The sequence below is a fragment of the Felis catus genome, chromosome B3, assembly GCF_018350175.1.
Source record: "Felis catus isolate Fca126 chromosome B3, F.catus_Fca126_mat1.0, whole genome shotgun sequence".
In the NCBI taxonomy this organism is placed as follows: domain Eukaryota; kingdom Metazoa; phylum Chordata; class Mammalia; order Carnivora; family Felidae; genus Felis; species Felis catus.
In genome coordinates, this window is record NC_058373.1 from 12,262,090 (window position 1) to 12,280,842 (window position 18,753).

General features: G+C 46.3%; 1 long non-coding RNA gene across 1 annotated transcript; it reads right to left on the reverse strand.

Annotated features, from left to right (window-relative positions):
• Nucleotides 1-5,413: 5,413 nt before the first annotated feature.
• LOC123385820 lies at nucleotides 5,414-15,452 on the reverse strand. The gene is made up of 3 exons (XR_006598884.1): nucleotides 13,539-15,452; nucleotides 11,639-11,768; nucleotides 5,414-6,843 (listed from the first exon to the last, which is right to left on the reverse strand). It is a non-coding gene; the product is annotated as an uncharacterized LOC123385820 (long non-coding RNA).
• Nucleotides 15,453-18,753: the final 3,301 nt, after the last annotated feature.

Genomic DNA, 18,753 nt, shown 5'->3' on the forward strand with positions numbered 1-18,753 from the left:
GTGGGCAGTGGTCTGGACGCCCCCCTTTCTTCTTTTTGGCAAAGAGTGCCTGGTGGGTCCAAATATTCTGGTACATTTTGGAACAGCCTGTGTTTTAACTGTTTCTGTTTCCTCATTTACACGGTGTGGGGAGATGTATGTAACTTTCGAGGCACAGTGGGGATGATGTGCCTGTGGAAGGAAAAAGCTCATGGAGAGGCCCCTCTAGATCAATGGCTATTTCTCATTCGATTTTAATGTTTATTTATTTTTGAGAGAGAGAGAGAGAGAGCGCAGGGGAGAGGCAGACAGAGAATGCAAAGCAGGCTCTAAGTTCTGAGGTGTCAGCACAGAGCCCGACGCGGGGCTTGAACCCACGAACTGTGAGATCGTGACCTGAGCCAAAGTCAGATGCCCAACCGGCTGAGCCAGCTCAGGCGCCCAGATATTTCTCATTGGAATAGATATGCTTATAAATCACACAAGGCTCTCGTGTTGGTGGGTTTTTGAGCATTTGATGTGCCACACTTAGGAGACCGAATACAAGAAGACCCATTCTGGCCTCGGGCACAACTGAGAAGCAGGAGACGCTGCCTTGTTGGCTTGCTTCTGCATTGTGGTTCTCTCCTGTGCCCTGACCTCTTGTAGGATCCCTCGGAGCTTTCTAGTCTCCCTGCTGCCTCGCCCCACCTCTCCCAGAGTTCATCGAAACCTGCTCTTTTTTTTGGCAAGCTGGTCAGGCCCTTTCCTCTGCCAGGTGACGCTAGATTAATTAGACAGGTGAATCCCTCAATTTTGTTATAAATCTGGCACGTTATCCTGAAGACATGCTGTCACTTTGTTACATACTCCCTGCTTTTCTTGGAATGAAGTCGTTATGGGATGACAGTAAATGCTAGGTATTTTCGGCATGCTGTAGGAGGCATATGGGTGATATTCTTCCCAGCAGAGTGACTTAAAATACTTCCAATTACTCAGAGGGTGCCAATCGGTCAGGTTTGTCCCATAAATAGTTTTGGATGCCTAGGATTTGAGTGTTTGTGTGTATGTGTGTGTGCATGTATGTGTGTGTGCATGTATGTGTGTAGGTAGTGCGTGCCAGTGTGTGCACATGTATGTGTGTTTCCGTGCCATTGTGTGCTGACGCATGTGTGTGTGAATGTGTGCATTGTGTGTGTATATGTGTTTGTATGTGTGTGCATGTGCGTGTATTTGCATGTGTCTATGTGTGTGCAAGTGTGTGAGGGTGCCCGTGCACGCATGTGTATGTGTACATGTGTGTCCTTGTGTGTTCATGCATATGTGTTCAGGTGTGTGCATGTATGTGTGTGCGTGTGCATGTGTATGAGTGTGTCAGTGTGTGCATGTGTATGTATGTGGTGTGTATGTGTGTGCACGTGCCCAAGTGTGTGTGTGTGCACATGGGTATGTGTGCGAGTGTGCCTGTATGTGTGTGCACATGTGTCGGTGTGTGCATGTGCCCGAGTGTGTATATGTGTGCAGATGCACATACATGTGTATGTGTGCATGTGTGAGTGTGCGTGGGTGCACGTGTGTATGCGTGTGCATGTGTGTACGTGTATGTGTGTATGGGTGTGTGCACACATGCCTGAGTGTGTATATGTGTGCATATGCGCATACATGTGTGTGCACATGCATATGTGTGCATGCATATGCCCTAGTGTGTATATGCGTGTACATGTGTATGTGTGAGTGCGCACACGTGTATATTTCTGTGCACGTGTGTATGTGTGTGCATGTGCCCTAGTGTGTATATGTGCAGATGCGCATACATGTGTATGTGTGCATGTGTGCACTTGTGTATGTGTGTGCATGGGTGTGTGCGCATGTGCCTGAGTGTGTATATGTGTGCATATGCGCATACATCTGTGTGCACGTGCGTATGTGCGCATGTGTGTGTGTGCATATGCCCTAGTGTGTATATGCGTGCATATGTGTGTACATGCGTATGTGTGAGTATGTGTGCACACACGTGTATATTTGTGTGCACATGTGTATGTGTGTGCGTGTGCCCTAGTGTGTATATGTGCAGATGCGCATACATGTGTATGTGTGCATGTGTGTACTTGTGTATGTGTGTGCATGGGTGTGCATGGGTGTGTGTGCATGTGCTTGAGTGTGTATATGTGTGCATATGTGCATACATGTGTATGTGTGCATGTGTGTGCATGGATGTCAGTGTGTTTGCATGTGCACACGTGTGTGTGGGTGCGTGTGTGCAGGTATGTCAGTGTGTGTGCATGCGTATGTGCACGTGTGTGCGCGCGCGTGTGGTGTGGCGTAGTCCTGAATGGAGGAGAGGCATTTATATGCTTTACCCAGACTGTAAGGAGGCTGTTCATCTTCAGGTCCAATGTCTGGGGAGAAACTGTTTCAAGTAAAAGGTAAATGCTCAGGTCAAGTTAATCCCAATCATTTGTTTTCATTTTTTCCCCCTAGTGCTTTCTGGTTGATTTTAATGACTGTTCCTTTTGAATTCATTCTCCTCTGTTGAAAAGAGAAAGGTTGCAACTTGGCTGTACTCACGGCTCAGGTCCTGCTCTGGAAAGTTCTCGTCCTGGCCTGAGGCAGGGGCTGAGGGGGAGGTGGTTGGGGTGCAAGGACCCGTGCCAGCTCGGGGATCCAGAACCCAGAGGGCTGAGAGACCGTCACCCCGGGTTTATCCTAACTCCCAAATAAACTTCTGAAATAGATCCTTTGTGTGTTTGTGTGAACCCACGCTCCGCTCTGCCCCTTTCCCCAGAGCACAGAGAATAGAAGGCACCAGATGATGGAGCCGCTTCGTAGGGCAGACTCTAATTTCTTTCTGTGAAGGCTGACCTGAAATTCAAAGAAGCATTATTACTTCATCCAATTTAAAACTCTGCCCGCTGCTGAATGAGCAAGCACCCAATTTCACCTTTGGAGGCAAATGGGAAGCTTTTTGTGTTGAAAGACAGAAGAAGAGAAAAGAGGATTTCTGGAGGATAATTGAATGGAAATCCCTTTAAGGTGCCAGAAAATGGCTTCCATCCAAAGGGATGAAACGAGGTCAAACCACGTTTGTTAAAAGTCTGGGGCATGAAAGCCTTAATTATTTCTTTGCAGAGTCGTGACTCTAACGACTTAGACAAAAGCTTCAAGAAGGTAGAAGCTGGGAGAAATTGCCCGTGGCTTCAGAGAAGGTGGAACCAGAGGAAGGCAGCGACTAGAGAACAATACTGTGTTAGCTGGGATTATTCCTCCAGATTTGGGGCCCCTGCCTCGGGTTTAGGATGGGATCTGGTAAAAGATGGCCTGACGGTGTGCCTAGAAGTGGGAGTTAGAGGGGACTGGGTCACGCTGACTGTGCAGGCTGGGGAGCTGGGCTTGCTGGCCAAGGAGGCGAAGAAATAGTCCTTACTTTTTTTTTTTTTTTTAATTTTTAGGGCGAGAAGAGAGAGAGGGAGGGAAAGAGAACGTTAAGGCTCGAACTCACGACCCTGGGATCGTGACCTGAGCCGAAACCAAGCTCGAAGGACTGAGCTACCCAGGCTCTCCCGTCCTTTCTTCTTAGACTGTGAGACTATGATTTCCCTTGGAGCAGAATGGCGAGCTGTGTAGTGATGCTCTTCGGATTTAGACAGATGCGTATTCGAATTTCCAGTCCTTCGTTTACTAGCCTTATGACCTTTGACACGCTCCTTCTTCCTCACCTTCCTCCTTTGTGACATGAGGGAAATATCACCTGCCCCAGAGGGTGAAAATGCACTCAGGTAACGTGGGGTCTGGTACATAATAGACGCCCCAGGGGAGTCAGTGCTCTGGGTTCCTTGTCATGCCTCTGCTTCGTTTGACTTCTGGGCAGGCTCCCTGCGGCCCACATGGGCTCTGGCTCTTGAGCTTATGGTGGGTCCCTGATGCCCCACGTTCTCATCCTTGCCCGTCCCTTGGTTCTGTTGGCAAGGCTCAGGGGCGGCCACCTTCTTTTCATTCTTCCCTCCAGATCCTTGGCTACCTGTGTTCTGGCTTCCCTGTGGGAGTTTCCTAACCGTCAAGGATCCATAGCCACCCCCAATATTAACAGGGCGCTGGACTGACTCTACATTCCTGCCACCTTCCTTTTCATTGAGATCCGGGACAGTTTTTTTCTCCAGGGAAGAGGGCGCACTGGCTAAAACAATTCCTACGGTGCCCTTGGATGGTTTTGTGGCACATGGAACGCCCCCGTGAGTGTCTGCTTTGTATATATATTCTGTTCTGCGATGCAGCGGGGAGTGCTTTCTGCCTTCTCATCAGTCGCTTCTCATGGTAGGAACTGACAGTCCAGCCGAACCTTCTCCGTGTGCCTCCTCTTACTGACTGACATGACAGCTCAGACCTGGGGTCCAGACAGTGTGTTGGGGTTCCCCAGTAATTCAGCTGTGGATTGACAGATCAGTGCGTAGAGGGGTGCAGGGATCCCTCCTGAGGAGCCGGGAGGCCTCTTTGAAAAGATTACCCAGCCTTGGGGCGCCTGGGTGGCTTAGTCGGTTAAGCATCTGACTTCCGCTCAGGTCTTAATCTCACGGCTTGTGGGTTCGAGCCCCGCTTCGGGCTCTGTGCTGACGGCTCAGAGCCCGGAGCCTGCTTCGGATTCTGTGTCTCCCTCTCTCTCTCTGCCTTTCTCTCTTTCTCAAAAATAAATAAACCAAAACATTTTCTTAAATTTAAAATTGAAAAGATTACCCAGCCCTGTTAAAAACAGGCGCACAAAAGGTTTAAGCAGGAAAGCAGGCAAGATTTCCCAAACACGTCTAAGAGTAGATGATAAGCACAGTTTTTTAGGCTACTGTGAATTCAGAGACAAGCGCCTGTGGCTGGTTAGCTGCGTGGGGAAGAATTTCTACAGTACACGCAGGCTTTGCAGGCATTGGTTTTCCTTGTCTGCCCTTAGGAAGTCAAATAGAGACCATCTTTTTTTCTGACAAGAATTGGCAGGAAATAGCAACCATGTCCTACTTTCCCAAGGATTTCTGGGCAATTTGATTTTTTTTTTTTTTTTTGCTCATTTGAAGAGGCTACACACATTATCAGAGATAAGAATGCAAAAGTCGTCCTAGGGACGCCCTGGATTTCGTAGGAATCAGGTGTTGGGCAGCCTGGAAGAGGAAATGTAGGATATTAGAGAAACAACAGCCACTGGATTTTCCAATTAAGTCCCTCCTTTGGGGGCCCAAAGGAAATACATTTTTTTTTTAATTTTTTTTCAACGTTTATTTATTTTTGGGACAGAGAGAGACAGAGCATGAACGGGGGAGGGGCAGAGAGAGAGGGAGACACAGAATCGGAAACAGGCTCCAGGCTCCGAGCCATCAGCCCAGAGCCTGACGCGGGGCTCGAACTCACGGACCGCGAGATCGTGACCTGGCTGAAGTCGGACGCTTAACCGACTGCGCCACCCAGGCGCCCCGGAAATACATCTTTAATCCCTTGACTTGTCCTTTTTTTTTTTCTAAATTGGTAGAACTCCCCTCCTGAGGCAGGTGTGAGTGCTGTAGAAAAGAATGGCTTTTGGTGAATTCTGGAACAATGGTATTCAGTGCAGAGTCTCAGAGGCCTCTGGAGTGGAGAATCCATTGAGGGAAGCCATGACAATGGTGCCATTACTCTTCTCTCTTACCCTCTCTTGCCAAGGTACATGTGACAAAGGAGTATTTGTATCAGTAAGATCTAGTGAAGTCAGATCATTATTGGGTATAATCAACAGACCAGACAACAGGAAATGTCTGTCTTTCTTTTCCTATCAATTTACTCAATAAGAAATTTGAAAGCTGTTAACTAAAGTCTTCTGAGTGAGTCAGCCGTTATTGTGACCTTGCTGAAAATGGACCAGGCTGGTAAAAGATGTGGCCCTAAAATGTTGAGGCCGTTTTCACGGTCTTCAAGCTTGAAGTTAATCTGGATTTTGGTTAGTTGTCTAGGAATAGCATCGGATTTATGTTCACTAGTCTGTCTCAGTCGAGTCTAGCTGCTATAACAAAATACTGTAGATTGGATGGCTGGAACAACAGACATTTATTTTCTCATAGTTCTGGAGGCTAGAAGCCTGAGATCAGTGTATTAACATGGTCAGGTTCGTGGTGAGGGCTCGCTTCTTGGCTGGCAGATGGCCTTCTTGTTATGTCCCCACGTGGTGGAGAGAGAGAGAGAGAGCTCTGTTGTCTCTTCCTTTTATAAGGAGACTAATCCCGTTACGGGGGCTCCGCCTTCATGACCTAATCTAAACCGAATTACTTCCCAAAGGTCTTACCTCCAAATATCATCCCATTGAGAATTAGGGCTTCAATATATGAATTTTGGGAAGATGCCACCATGTAGATTCTACATGCCTTCTCGAACAACACTGTCTGGGATGTGGGACTTATTTGAAAAATTCACTGGTGACTGAACTGAACTCTATAGTGGAATGGTAAACTTATATTTGGTAAACCAGTTGTCTGTCATGGACACATGAGCGAGAGACAAGAAGACGGAGAGAAGAAAGAAGGGCAGAGATGAGTCATTATTATCAAATAATGATAATGGGCATGAACCCATTGGTGGGATCACTGAGCTGGCCCACGTGAGGGACCTATCTTCTGCATTTTCTTTTCTTAGCATCATCTCTAACCAATGGGCTTTCAAATGTTAGTGCATTTTAGAATAGAGGGGCAAAGATATCTATACAAATTATGTGGGAATTGTTAGGGCTCGGCCTAAGGGTGTGGAATACATATAGGGCCATGTCACAGAAATACAGCACTTGCCTTCAAAACGGAGGTTTGGATTCATCGTCAGCTCTGACAACTTGTTGCCAACATATCCTCGTTCATGGAAGGGGGACAAGAAAGGTGGGCTCGGTTCCTAGAGTTATATAAAGAAAGAGGAGTGGGATGGTGCAGTGATTCCAGAAGATTGTCAGCGCGAGTCTTTCTCTAATATGTGACAATATTTTCTCTGGTTTGTGACAAGAAGGCAGAATCAGTGCATGCAGTAACAGGCCTGTTATGCAGTGGAGATCAACTAACTCCAACCTCTCCCTACACTTTCATTTCTGATGACATCCTTCCTCTCATGCTTTCTGCCTGTCAAAATCAAATCTACACACACCAAGATTCAAATAGTCCAGCCCCAAGATTCAGAAACTCTTGTTATACCTCCCCTACTCTTGTTCTGCCTCATACCTTAGGCTGTAGGAAGGGAGACAGAAGACACACACACACACACACACACACACACACACACTCCTTTCTTGGTAAGGGCGGTATCTTAGTTTACTTTTTTGGTGATAATGTGTCCTTCCTTAGATAAAATGTGGGTGATAGCAGAGGGCAGTGTCTGAGCAAGCCTGCAGGCCCTCCTGGAGAGTTTTTACTGAGGGACTAAGGAGCTTCCCAGAAAAGAGCTCTTTCTAAGGGCACGAGGAGACAGAGAAATGGGCTTGATATCGTGACCAAGCTTCGGCCATTGGAAGGAAGCCAATACATTATACATGGCCTGATCACTCTCATTTGGATTTGTCTATGGTCCAGCACCACAACGACCTATGTCTAGGTCTTCTGGAGACAGAGGGCTGTGAGTAAAGACTGAAATAGCTTGTTTTCACTAAAAATCTCGTTAAGCTCTACAGCACAGCTGTGCTGCTCTGATAAGCCTCCAGCAGCATTTAGCATAAAAAGACGAAGGGGCATTTCCTTTTAATTTGCTGATCAGGTGAAGGAAACCAGTAGATATGGTCTACCCAGTAGGAGTGACAGTGATGGCTGCCAGGCTTGATCGTCCCCAGGAGGGACAGCATCCAAGGCACTGATGCAGGAAGCAATAGTTCTGGGCAGAAGTGGTTCATCTTGGTCACGGGGCACAGGGCAAGATGCGTTGATACAGGACACAGCCTGGCAGGCAATGGTGGCCTCAACTTTGGGCATTCTTTTAAAAAATTTTTTTTTAATGCTTATTTATTTTTGAGACAGAGAGAGTCAGAGCATGAACGGGGGAGGGTCAGAGAGAGAGGGAGACACAGAATCCGAAACAGGCTCCAGGCTCTGAGCTGTCAGCACAGAGCCCGACGCGGGGCTCGAACTCACGGACCGTGAGATCATGACCTGAGCTGAAGTCGGACGCTTAACCGACTGAGCCACCCAGGCACCCCTCAACTTCGGGCATTCTTGAAGAGGTAAGGATATAGTCTTTCGTGTGTTTTTTGTGGGGGAGTATATGTGATATGCACGTTTTGGGTCTCCCTTGGCAGGGGACCCTGGCACATCAGGTGTTGGTGGGAAATAATCACTAAATATGGCATGCTATTATTGACGTGAACATATTTTTCGATGCAGGGCTTTATGGGATCTGTGAGAAGTGATAAGTTTACAAGAGCAGCCTGCCACAGTCACCACTAATCCAGAGTTTGGGGAGAAGGTGAGATTTCAGGAGATTTTGGAAGACGGCAGAGTTAAATGGGTTAGCAGAAGAAATGCATTTCCAGACCCAAGCACTGTTGTAGAGAGTGCTACAGTTTTTAGCCACATCTTTGCAGTCAGAGGCTGTATGCTCATTTGGGAGCCTGTTAGAGATGATTCATCCAATACGAGGAAACCGTCGGTGGCCATCCTTGGCCTATGGGGATTTGGATCAAGAGGGAGAGGCGGTCACTCTATCCCAGTGCTGGGGAGGGAGAAAGCCTACACTGCACCATTTCCTGGGAAGCCACGGAAGAGTTCTGGACTAACAACAGCTGCTTCTAGAACCTTAAGGTCAGTTCTACGGTGGCCTTGACCAAGAAGCCTTTGTCTTAGAGTGAGATTGAATTCAGAGATTCCTGATGATTTCTCTACGAAGGAGCATTTATTTCATTCAAGATTCTTTGTCTACCAGTCTTGTGTTTAGAAAGAGTCCCCACCCCCACTAACCATGCTAGTTTGCTAAGTAGTCACTATCTTCCTCAGTTTTATTTCCATCAGAGATACATCCCTCGTCTGCAGGCCTTTGATCTGTGTGAGCTTGCTAGTTATTCCAGATTGAGACGACAATGTGTTGGGCCAAAACAGAGAAATATGACAATGTCACCAGCCTGTGTAGCGCTCCTATGGGTCAAGGCATGGATTTTATTAGCATTTTAAAAATGCCGAATATAGTTGTGAACATTCACCTTCTCTTCCTTTGAACCTCGAGCTGGGAACAAGCCCTTTATTTATTTTATTTTGAGGTTGTTCTGCTTCGTGGTCTGAGTGGGGGAAAGGACAAAGAGCTGAGAGGGATCCGTGTGTCCCATCCGGGGCCCTCCATGGTGGGGCGAGTTCCTGACATACATCTAGCATCGCCACAATATTTGGAGGGATGGTCAACATGCTTGGCTGGCTTGGCCTTGAACCCACTTACTGTGTTGTGTGGGGGCAATAATGGTCGCTCCATGGGCACAGATGCCAGTGACCCTGTCGCTTGTCTTCCAGAGACGTTCCCAACCAGGTGAAGGGTGAGGCAGACGGAGGAGGGAAAGAAGCAAAAGAATGGGTGGGGAGAGGTGGCAAGATGGGGCGTGCGAGAGGCAAAGCCTGGAGCAGTTGCCAAGGAGGAAGAAGAAAGACGATCATGCGGACGTTGCTTTCAAATAATTGCAGTTACCAAGAAGGAAACCACAACCCATGACAGCAAATTATTGAGTGACAGAGTCAAAGATGCAAGCCGTAAGTGAAAAAAACAGTGCAGGTGAGAGAGAGAGAGAGAGATAGAGAGAGAGAGACAGAGAGAGAGAGAGGGAGGTGGGGGAGGGATGGGAAGGTGGTGTTTCTGTTGAAGTGTCCATTCTCCCTTGTATTAGACCAAAGTGCTTGTACCTTTTCTTTGCTTTTCTACTTGTAGAAATAGAAATATAAGGCCACCTTGGTGGCCCAGTCAGGTGAGCGTCCGACTTTGGCTCAGGTCATGGTCTCACGGTTTGTGGGTTCGAGCCCCACATCCGGCTCTCTGCTATCAACCTGTCAGCGCTGAGCCCGCTTCGGATCCTCTGTCCCCGTCTCTCTCTGCCCCTCCCCTGCTTATGCTTGCTCCCTCTCAGAAAAATAAATAAAACATTTAAAAAAATGAAACAAAACCCCAAAAAATATATATATTATAATTACAGAACAAAAATCCATGGCTACGTTTCATAATTTACCCAGATGATTTACTGTGGTTTTGGCCACCCTATTACATGCCCAACAGTGGTGAAATTCTTGTTTTGCTCTCAGTGGGAGGTTGGGGGATAGGAACATCTGCCCTCCCAGCCCCCCTCCTTGCTTTGTTCCCATTTCCTGGGCATTGAGGAGCAAGATTGCTGGTGGGGACAAGCCGCTTAACTTCCTGGTTGACGGGTTGTTTGTTGAACCAATGGCTCTTCTGTGGTGGCTCCCTGCCTCATTCCCGGCTTCCCCTGGAGATCGGCTGTCTTTCTGTCACGGCTGCTTGGCTGACCGTGACTAGGGCAGGGAATCTTGGTTGGCACAAGAGGAGGAGATTGGGTGGGATGGAGCGTGGAGCCCTTCGACACTTTCCTCTGGGCCCTGGAGAGAGGAGTGTGGGGTCTGAGGACGAAGGTAGGGGGCCATGTGTTGCACCATAAAATCCTAGGAACGTTCCATCTGTACTGCAGACCTCAGAATACCTAGCGTGACAGTGTATATAAAATTTCTGGCTTATGCTTCTTAATACCAGTCTATAAAAATAACAGTCCAACTGGATGAGATCATGGCGAGGTTGCGTGGGGCCATATGCCGTGGGCCGAGTTGGTGCTGACGGATGTTTGGAGGCTTATGTCCTGGGGCTTGTTGGTTCGAGAAGAAGAGGTCAGAGGGTGGGGCTGGGGCCCTGAAGTAGGGGACAGAGAATGAGGAAGAGGATGAGCCTATCTTTTTTTTTTCTTTAATTTTTTAAATGTTTTATTTATTTTTGAGACAGAAAGAGACAGAGCATGAGCAGGGGAGGGGCAGAGAGAGAGGGAGACACAGAATTGGAAGCAAGCTCCAGGCTCTGAGCCATCAGCACAGTGCCCGATGTGGGGCTTGAACTCACAAACCGCGAGATCATGACCTGAGCCAAAGTTGGACGCTCAACCGACTGAGCCACCCAGGCGCCCAAGGATGATCCTATCTTAGCAGAAGAGAAGCTCATCAATTAAAGCATAATGAGGAAGGGGGAGAGTAATATTACCACTTATTGGGCATCGAATGTGCCAGAGAATGTTTATGTTGGTGTTTGGTCTCATTTAATCTTCTGTACAATAGGTCAGACTCTGTGAAGTTCCATTTTCCAAAGGAGATAAATTGAATTTAGACCTAAGTGAGTATCTGAGATTTGACTCAAGGCTATTAAGGGGGTAGAGACAATATTCAAGCTGGGGACTTCATGACCCTAAGGCTCTGATCACTGTTATGTGACAGGATATTCACTCTGGGGTGAAGTCAGTTTTGTTGTGAATGTCTCGATGGCTGTTGGGAACTGTTCTAGGTGATTCTAGTCTACTGAACTGAGTGGTTGGCTTGGGATCCTGTGGGTGAAGCTTTTCTCATCTTTCTGGGATCCAGTGAGGTGCTATGGGCCTTATGGACAAATATGGTTGCTGTTGGGTCAGTCTGTTCAGGATGAATGACCAGTGACCAGGGCCGGTGGTCGGCCTCTGAGAAAATACCTTAGCTTCCTCAGGGGGTAGTTCAGACAGATGCAGCTCTGACAGATGGATGTGTGCAGACAACTCACCAGGCTTGTCATGGCAGAAGGCAGAAGACCCTTTTGGCATTGTTGTGGAAGGATCCCTTCCTCTGAACAAGAGAGAGAGAGAAAGAGCAGGGGAGGAGCAGAGTGAGTGAGAAAGAGAGAATCCCAAGCAGGCTCCCCAGTGCCAGCACAGAGCCTGACACAGGCCTTGAACCCCCAAACCATGAGATCACGACTGGAGCCGAAATCAAAAGTTGACTCGTAACTGACTGAGCCACCCAGGCGCCCCCAAAGCAATTTTAGAACTTGGTCCCGGTGCATCTGTATTATATTCCAATAAAAATATAGCAGCTCCTGACATCTTTTATGTCTCAGATGCTTTATACGCATGATGAATTTTAATTTTCACAACTCCCATGTCTGCTGGGGGGAATTGGCTCCCTTTTATGGAAGAGAAAACAGAGGCTCGGAGAGGACAAGTAAGCTGCCCAGAGCAATACTATGATTAAGCTGTTGATCTGTGATTTGAATTCCATCTGCCTGATTTGAGAAATTCTTTTCCAACAGTGTTTCTCCCATCTCACGGGGAACCAGGGAGGATCTTGTCTCCTTAAGTACCTTGGGTGTGCTTTGGTTAAAACAGGGTCCAAGATCGTATTTGTCACCAACTTAATAAATTATGCTGAGAATTTATTAAAAAATCTTGTATAATCCAACTGTGGAATGGCACTGTTGGTCAAATTGGAAACAATTTTTTTTCTCTCTTCCTTGAAAGTGGCTCACATTTTTTAAAACAAAATCACATGTTTCAGAACAGCTTTATAGAGATATAATTCACCTACCATACAATTCTCCCATTGAAAACGTCCAATTTAGTGGTTTCTCGTATGTTCGCAGGGGCGTACCGTCACCTCTGTGAACATACTAAACCACATTTCTATAATTTATGAACATTTTCATTTCCGTTAAATTTTTCTTCATGTTTATTTATTTTTGAGAGAGGGAGAGCAAGACAAAATGCGAGTGGGAGAGGGGCAGAGAGAGAAGGAGACACAGAATTGGAAGCAGGTTCCATGCTCTGAGCTGTCAGCGCAGAGCCCAATGCGGGGCTTGAACTCATGAACTGTGAGATCACGACCTGAGCTGAAGTCGGACCCTTAACCGACTGAGCCACTCAGGCGCCCCTCATTTCCATTTTAATTAGAGAAAAGAAGATAACATCAAATAAAACTAAGAGAAAGAGGACCTCGCCCTTTCTAGTCTCTGTGTGCTCAAGATACAGAGTAACAGTCACTCTCCGCCTGTGCATATTGTTTTATATCTGCTTTTTTTAAGGTGACATTTCTCGTGTTGCTACCTTGCATTTATCAGTGACCCTCCATATTCTCTCATGCTGATGGGCAATAATTTACTAACTCACCCCCTTTTGCTGAGCCATTAGGTTTTTTTCCCCATCATAAATAATGTTGCAGCGAGCATCTTTGCACATAAAGCTTATTTCACTGGTTGAATATATTTCTTGGGGTGGCGCTCCCAAGAGTGGGATTACTGAGTCAAAGGGTATCAGTATTCTATGTCCCTCTCTCCCTTCTCCCGTGCTTAGCCCTAAAGGGGTGGCTTTGTTTCACAAAATTAAAAAAAAAAGTATAATATATATATAAGACATTATACACAAGCAATCCTTCAATATTACCGAGGTTTTGCTCTCATGATATAAATCAGAGGCAGGCGAAAATCCGCGAGGTCAAACATCATCCATTTCTTGCGAACCAAGAAAGATTGTCCTTTATATGTCCCACCTGGTGATTTAAATAACTTTACCATTTCTCTTAGAAAATTATTCCCATGGAAAATGATTCCCTCAACCTCCTGACCTTTTATTGGTTGCTGTCAGCCTGGGGGCAGCACTTTGTTTCCAGCTGTTCTTAAAAGCTTCTTCTCCGGCTTTAACCCTTTGAAGGCTCGCAGGGGTGACTGGGGGTGGGGGATGGGTGGGGGGGGAAGGGTCACCTTACGCATCTGTATCCCCACGACTTCAGGTCAGAGTGAGCCACACCGGACACATACAGTGGTGGCTGGGAAAAAAAAAAAATAGAACAACCCCAACTCGTTCTGTTGTAAATAGCAACCATTTGGGAAAGTTCTGATGTGGGCGGATCTTTAGTGTCCAACCAAGAGGAGCTCTTAGCGGTGAGAGCGAAGGTGAATTCCTGAGAGGAACTTGGTAAGGCTCACGTGTATTCACCCCTGACGCCCCATCTTCCTGGAAGCACATTTGGAGTTTCAGGGTTTGTGACATTCATCGACGTCACCTAAGACCATCCAGAATCCTTACCGGCTTCGTGAAATTCTGCGCGGGTTACTGTTTCTTCTGTCTACTTTCCAGGGCACGCAGACAGCCTGCTTCAGGGTCTCCCCCAAGAACACTCAGCACTTCCCTGCCTTGTTTTCTAGACGTCTTATCTTTCCTTCCATTTTTGCCACCCAGTCGGGGGTGTCCTAGGTGCTAACAGGGAGATGCCTGCGTTTCATCACAATAGCCATTGGATATTCCCCTTTTTGGACAGAAAAGGAGCCCTGAACCCGAGCTGGGTCAGGTGCACATGTAAAGCACAGATGGAGGGAGGGCTGACAGGCAGCCTCTGCTGGAGCCCCACTGGGGAGCCCGGTGGATGGCCCCGGGGGAAGGAGACTGAGCTGAGGGCTGGGCCAGGAGGCAGCAGCCAGGGTGGAGGCCCTGGTGTGAGCTCTGCGGAACCAGCTGTGTGCTTCTAGAACAACTCCCTGCGCTTCAGAGACATGGTGCTGGGCGTCTGCAGCCTGGAGGGGAAAGAAACCCTTCTGGAAGGGAACTACACCTGCTCTCCTTTGGAGAGCGTGTGATTATCCCCAAAGGAACAGGAGGCCTTGGAGACCCGGAGAGAGACTTAGGGCTTCTCCACTGGATGCTCCCGCCCGTGGCTGTGTGTTCTGGGGGAAGGCGCCTCCGTGTTCTAGGCCTGACTTTCTTCATTTGTTTGGGGACCCCTGTTTGCAGGGGTGAGAGCTGGTACGATCTCTGAGATCTACAAGCTATAAACCCCTTCTAGGGAGTTAATTGTTAACTCAATTGTAAACTGTTGGTGGCGGTGGGTGTGACCCCCTCCTGGGTGATTTGCATTTTATAACGCACTCCTAGGAGACCAGAATTCCTTGAAGACCCTAAAAGAATGGAGTCTTAATGGTGGCATGAAGTGTGTGTGTGTGTGTGTGTGTGTGTGTGTGTGAGAGAGAGAGAGAGAGAGAGAGAGAGAGGGAGAGAGGGTAGGGGAGGGAGAGAGAAAATGGGGGCGGGGAGGGAGGGAGAGAGATGGTTTTGTTTAAAATTCCTCATATCTTGGGATGAGCACTGGGTGTTGTATGGAAACCAATTTGACAATAAATTTCATACACTGAAAAAATAAAATAACATTCCTCATATCTTCGATCTGTCCCAGCTATACTGAAAGATGAGGATTTTATGACTCTTCTGTGATCCTCAGACCCAGGGGACACTCATGGTGGGATGTGCAGGAACTTTTAAAACTATTTTGATTTAACTACAACCATTCCATAGGAGCTAACTGGGTATCAAGGCAGTGTGAGCGTCATTTCATGGTTGTCTGGGATTCTGGAAGTGTGGGATTACCAGATGGGGGCCAGGAGATTAGGTGATGCCTCAAGTCTCTTCAGTAGCACGAGGTGGCCCTGTGAGCCAGGTCTGGCGTGTATTCTCTCATTTCTTACCCCTTATCTTCGACACAGGGTCCCGCGTGTGTTCACCACCAGAACGTAAGTGCCTCCAGGCTGAAGCTTGTCTGGCTGGTTCGCTGCTGGGAGCTACAGTCTGGCAGACAACAGGTGCTCAGTGACTTGTGGTTGACATCTGCTGTTATTATCTGCTTCACAGGTAAGACTCTTGAGACTCTGAGAAGTTCCTTCAGCTGGAGAGGAGTCTGTGCAGGCAGCTCTTGGATCTGTGGGGCCTCCCGGGTAGGTGGTCACAGGACAGGCCGAGCTTGTTCTCTGCTGCTGAGTGAGGGGTCTGAACCGGGGCTTTCCTCCCCCTCCAGGCCAGGCTGTCTCGGCTGCTGGCCTTGGTAGCTCTTCAGGACAGAGTCTTTGAGGCTGAAAGTAAACCACACCCCCCCCCCCCAACCCAGCACCTCCCACCTCGCTTTCTCTGAGATGAAAAAAGCGAGCTTGTCATTTCAAAGAAAAGGGCCGACGGTATGTCAGTGATATAACGATTCAAACTTTCAAGCAAATATGAGAATTTTGGAAGACTTACGTCCACCATCGCAAGCTTGATAGCTTCCCGACACTTCAAGACTCTTCTGATGAGGTTGGTAGTGATATTAACAAACGTGCCTTTTTTGGATACTGTGTAAAGATATATGTCAACATACAGAAGATCTGTTCAGCTCTGGGAATTAATATTTCCCAAATGATCAACGAACAGTGCTAGAAAACCATACGTGGATAAAGATCCATTGAAAGTGCAAGATAGTCCAGTGAGATTTTACTGAACAGTATGCAGAAAGCTCATTGATACAATTTTGGATTCCGCGTTGCAAATAGCCCTTAGGAAACTACCATGTATGAGTCGTAGTGTATTATTAAAGAAGAATATCTAAAATTATCAACAAAGGCTATTAAAATACTCCTTTCTTTCCCGACTGTGTATCTTCATATACTTTAACCCAAACAATGCAGTACAACCAGTAGAATGCAGTATCTGTCATTTACTAAGGGACACATTGAAAAAATTTGGCAAAAATGAAAACACAATGCTTCTCTCCTCACTAAATCACTTGTTTTAGAGAGTATTGTTATGTCTTGGGGTGCCTGGGTGGCTCAGTTGGTTAAGCATCTGACTCTTGATTTCAGCTCAGGTCACGATCTTGCGGTTCATGAATTTGAGCCCCACATTGGGTGAGCTCCGTGTAATAAGACAGGATCCCAACAGTAAAAAAAATGGGCAGAGGACACAAACAGGTAATCTATGTTAAAAAAAAAAAAAAAAACCAACAGGCATATGAATAGTTGCTTGAACTCTATTAATCAGAGAAATACAAGTAAAAATGTAACATTACTTCATACGTACCATTGGCAAGTGTAGAGAACCATGTAATGACAAGTGGTGGAGGGCTGTGAGGACCGAGGAAACCCTTGCTGACAGTGAGAAAAGTACAGCCATTCTGGGAAGCAATCTACTAGTTGTGCTTTCGGTTAAATATACATGGTCCTTCTGACCTAGCAATCCTACTTTGAGGGTCTATGAACAAAAGAAATTGTCACACAGTCATTTGACCCATGTCTACTTGTTTATCCCAAGCTGTGGTGGAAATAGGTGCTGGGAGCCTTCCAGGCACCCCGCACTGTGGGTGGATTGGGATCATGTGAATACACATTAGCGGATGTACATATGCCATGGGTCTGTCACAAAGAAAGCGCCAGGAGAAATGCGAAGGAAGCAGAAGTGACCCCATCACAATCTTATTTGTGTGACTTGAGATTATAGTCGTAGACAGCAATTCATGTTTTGCAAGAAAACAAATGGTAAGGTCTTGTACGAGGTTTCTAAGGGTGCTAGAAAATATCACAGACTGAGTGGTCTAAAACAAGAGAAATTTATTCTCTTGCTGTTCTAGAGGCCAGAAGTCTGAAATCAAAGTGTCGGTATGGTTGTTCTGGAGACTCTGAGGAAGAATCTATTCCATGACTCTCTCCTTGCTTCTGGTGGTGGTTGGCAATCTTTGGTGTTCTTTGGCTTGTGGATACATCACTCCGGTCTCTGCCTTTGTCTTCCTTCTGTGTGTGTCCGTGTCTTTCTCTGTGTCCACATTTCTCTCTTCTAAGGACACTGGTCATGTTGGATTTAAGACCAACTATGATCTAGGATGACCTGACTGTGACTTGATTATAGCTGCAAAGAGCCTGTTTTCAAATAAGGTCTGGGTAGACATGAATTTTTTGGTGGGGTAACTATTCAACTGAGTATATCCATCAGACATATGAGAATGGTTGGCCATATCAGGGAAGGGGATGAGAATGGGAAACGGTGATAAATAGGTTTAAACAAGCAAGCAAACAAGAAGTAAACAAAAGATGGGCCTTTAGGGAATCAAGGATTGTCCACACAGTCAATCCCACAAAAAAGAAACTTCCTTGCATCAGTCTTGGCTCTAGATTCAGGAATACAACAGCAACAACAACTAACCTTAAATAAAGTGTCCCTTGAGAATTTTTAACTGCAATCTGGGCTTCGCATGGGTTTAGAGTGAGAATTTACACTCAGTGCAAGATCCAAAGGACCACAAAAAGAGAATTCATTGAGTTTAAGGTAGTAATGATTTGGGGAAACCTCCTGCCATTTGGCTTAAGTAAATACAAATGCTCTTGGAAGAAAAAAAACCCTCTTTATTCAGGTCTTAGAGAACTTCCAGAGAGAGTTTCTTAAAAACCAAGAGGGATACAGAGTGCATGTAACTTCTACACATGTAGAGAAAGAAAATTAAGGCAAATTACAATCATTGTTAAAGATGGTAAACAGAGGGGAAAAAATAACTTGGAAAAAACAACTTCCAGAAAGCACAAAAAGAGTATAATAAATTCAAATATTTTAGTATTTACCATGTATACGTATATGTGCATGTGTGTGTGTGTGTGTGTGTGTGTGTGTGTGCATGCGCAGGTGTGTGTGTATATTCTAAACTTGGTTTGGACAGATTGTCAGAATGGCTTAAACATAAATAAAAAACAGTGACATGCTTTTTAACTGAAACATCAGGACACACAAGCATAAGCATGAAAAGATTTATTAGCAAATAGTCTGTGAAAGCTCGTTCAAATAGCTCATTCATGGAGCTATATTCATGTCAGGCAGAATATGCTTTACAGTGAAAAGGTCTTACTAGAGTAAACCCAGAATGTAAGATTAAGTTAGATGGGAAATTAATGGTGTTCATTAGATTACAGAAATTAAGGAAGAAAAAGCATATAAACTTTGCAATTGATATAGAGGAGTTGTTCAATACAATTTAGCATTTATTCATGATAAATATTCGC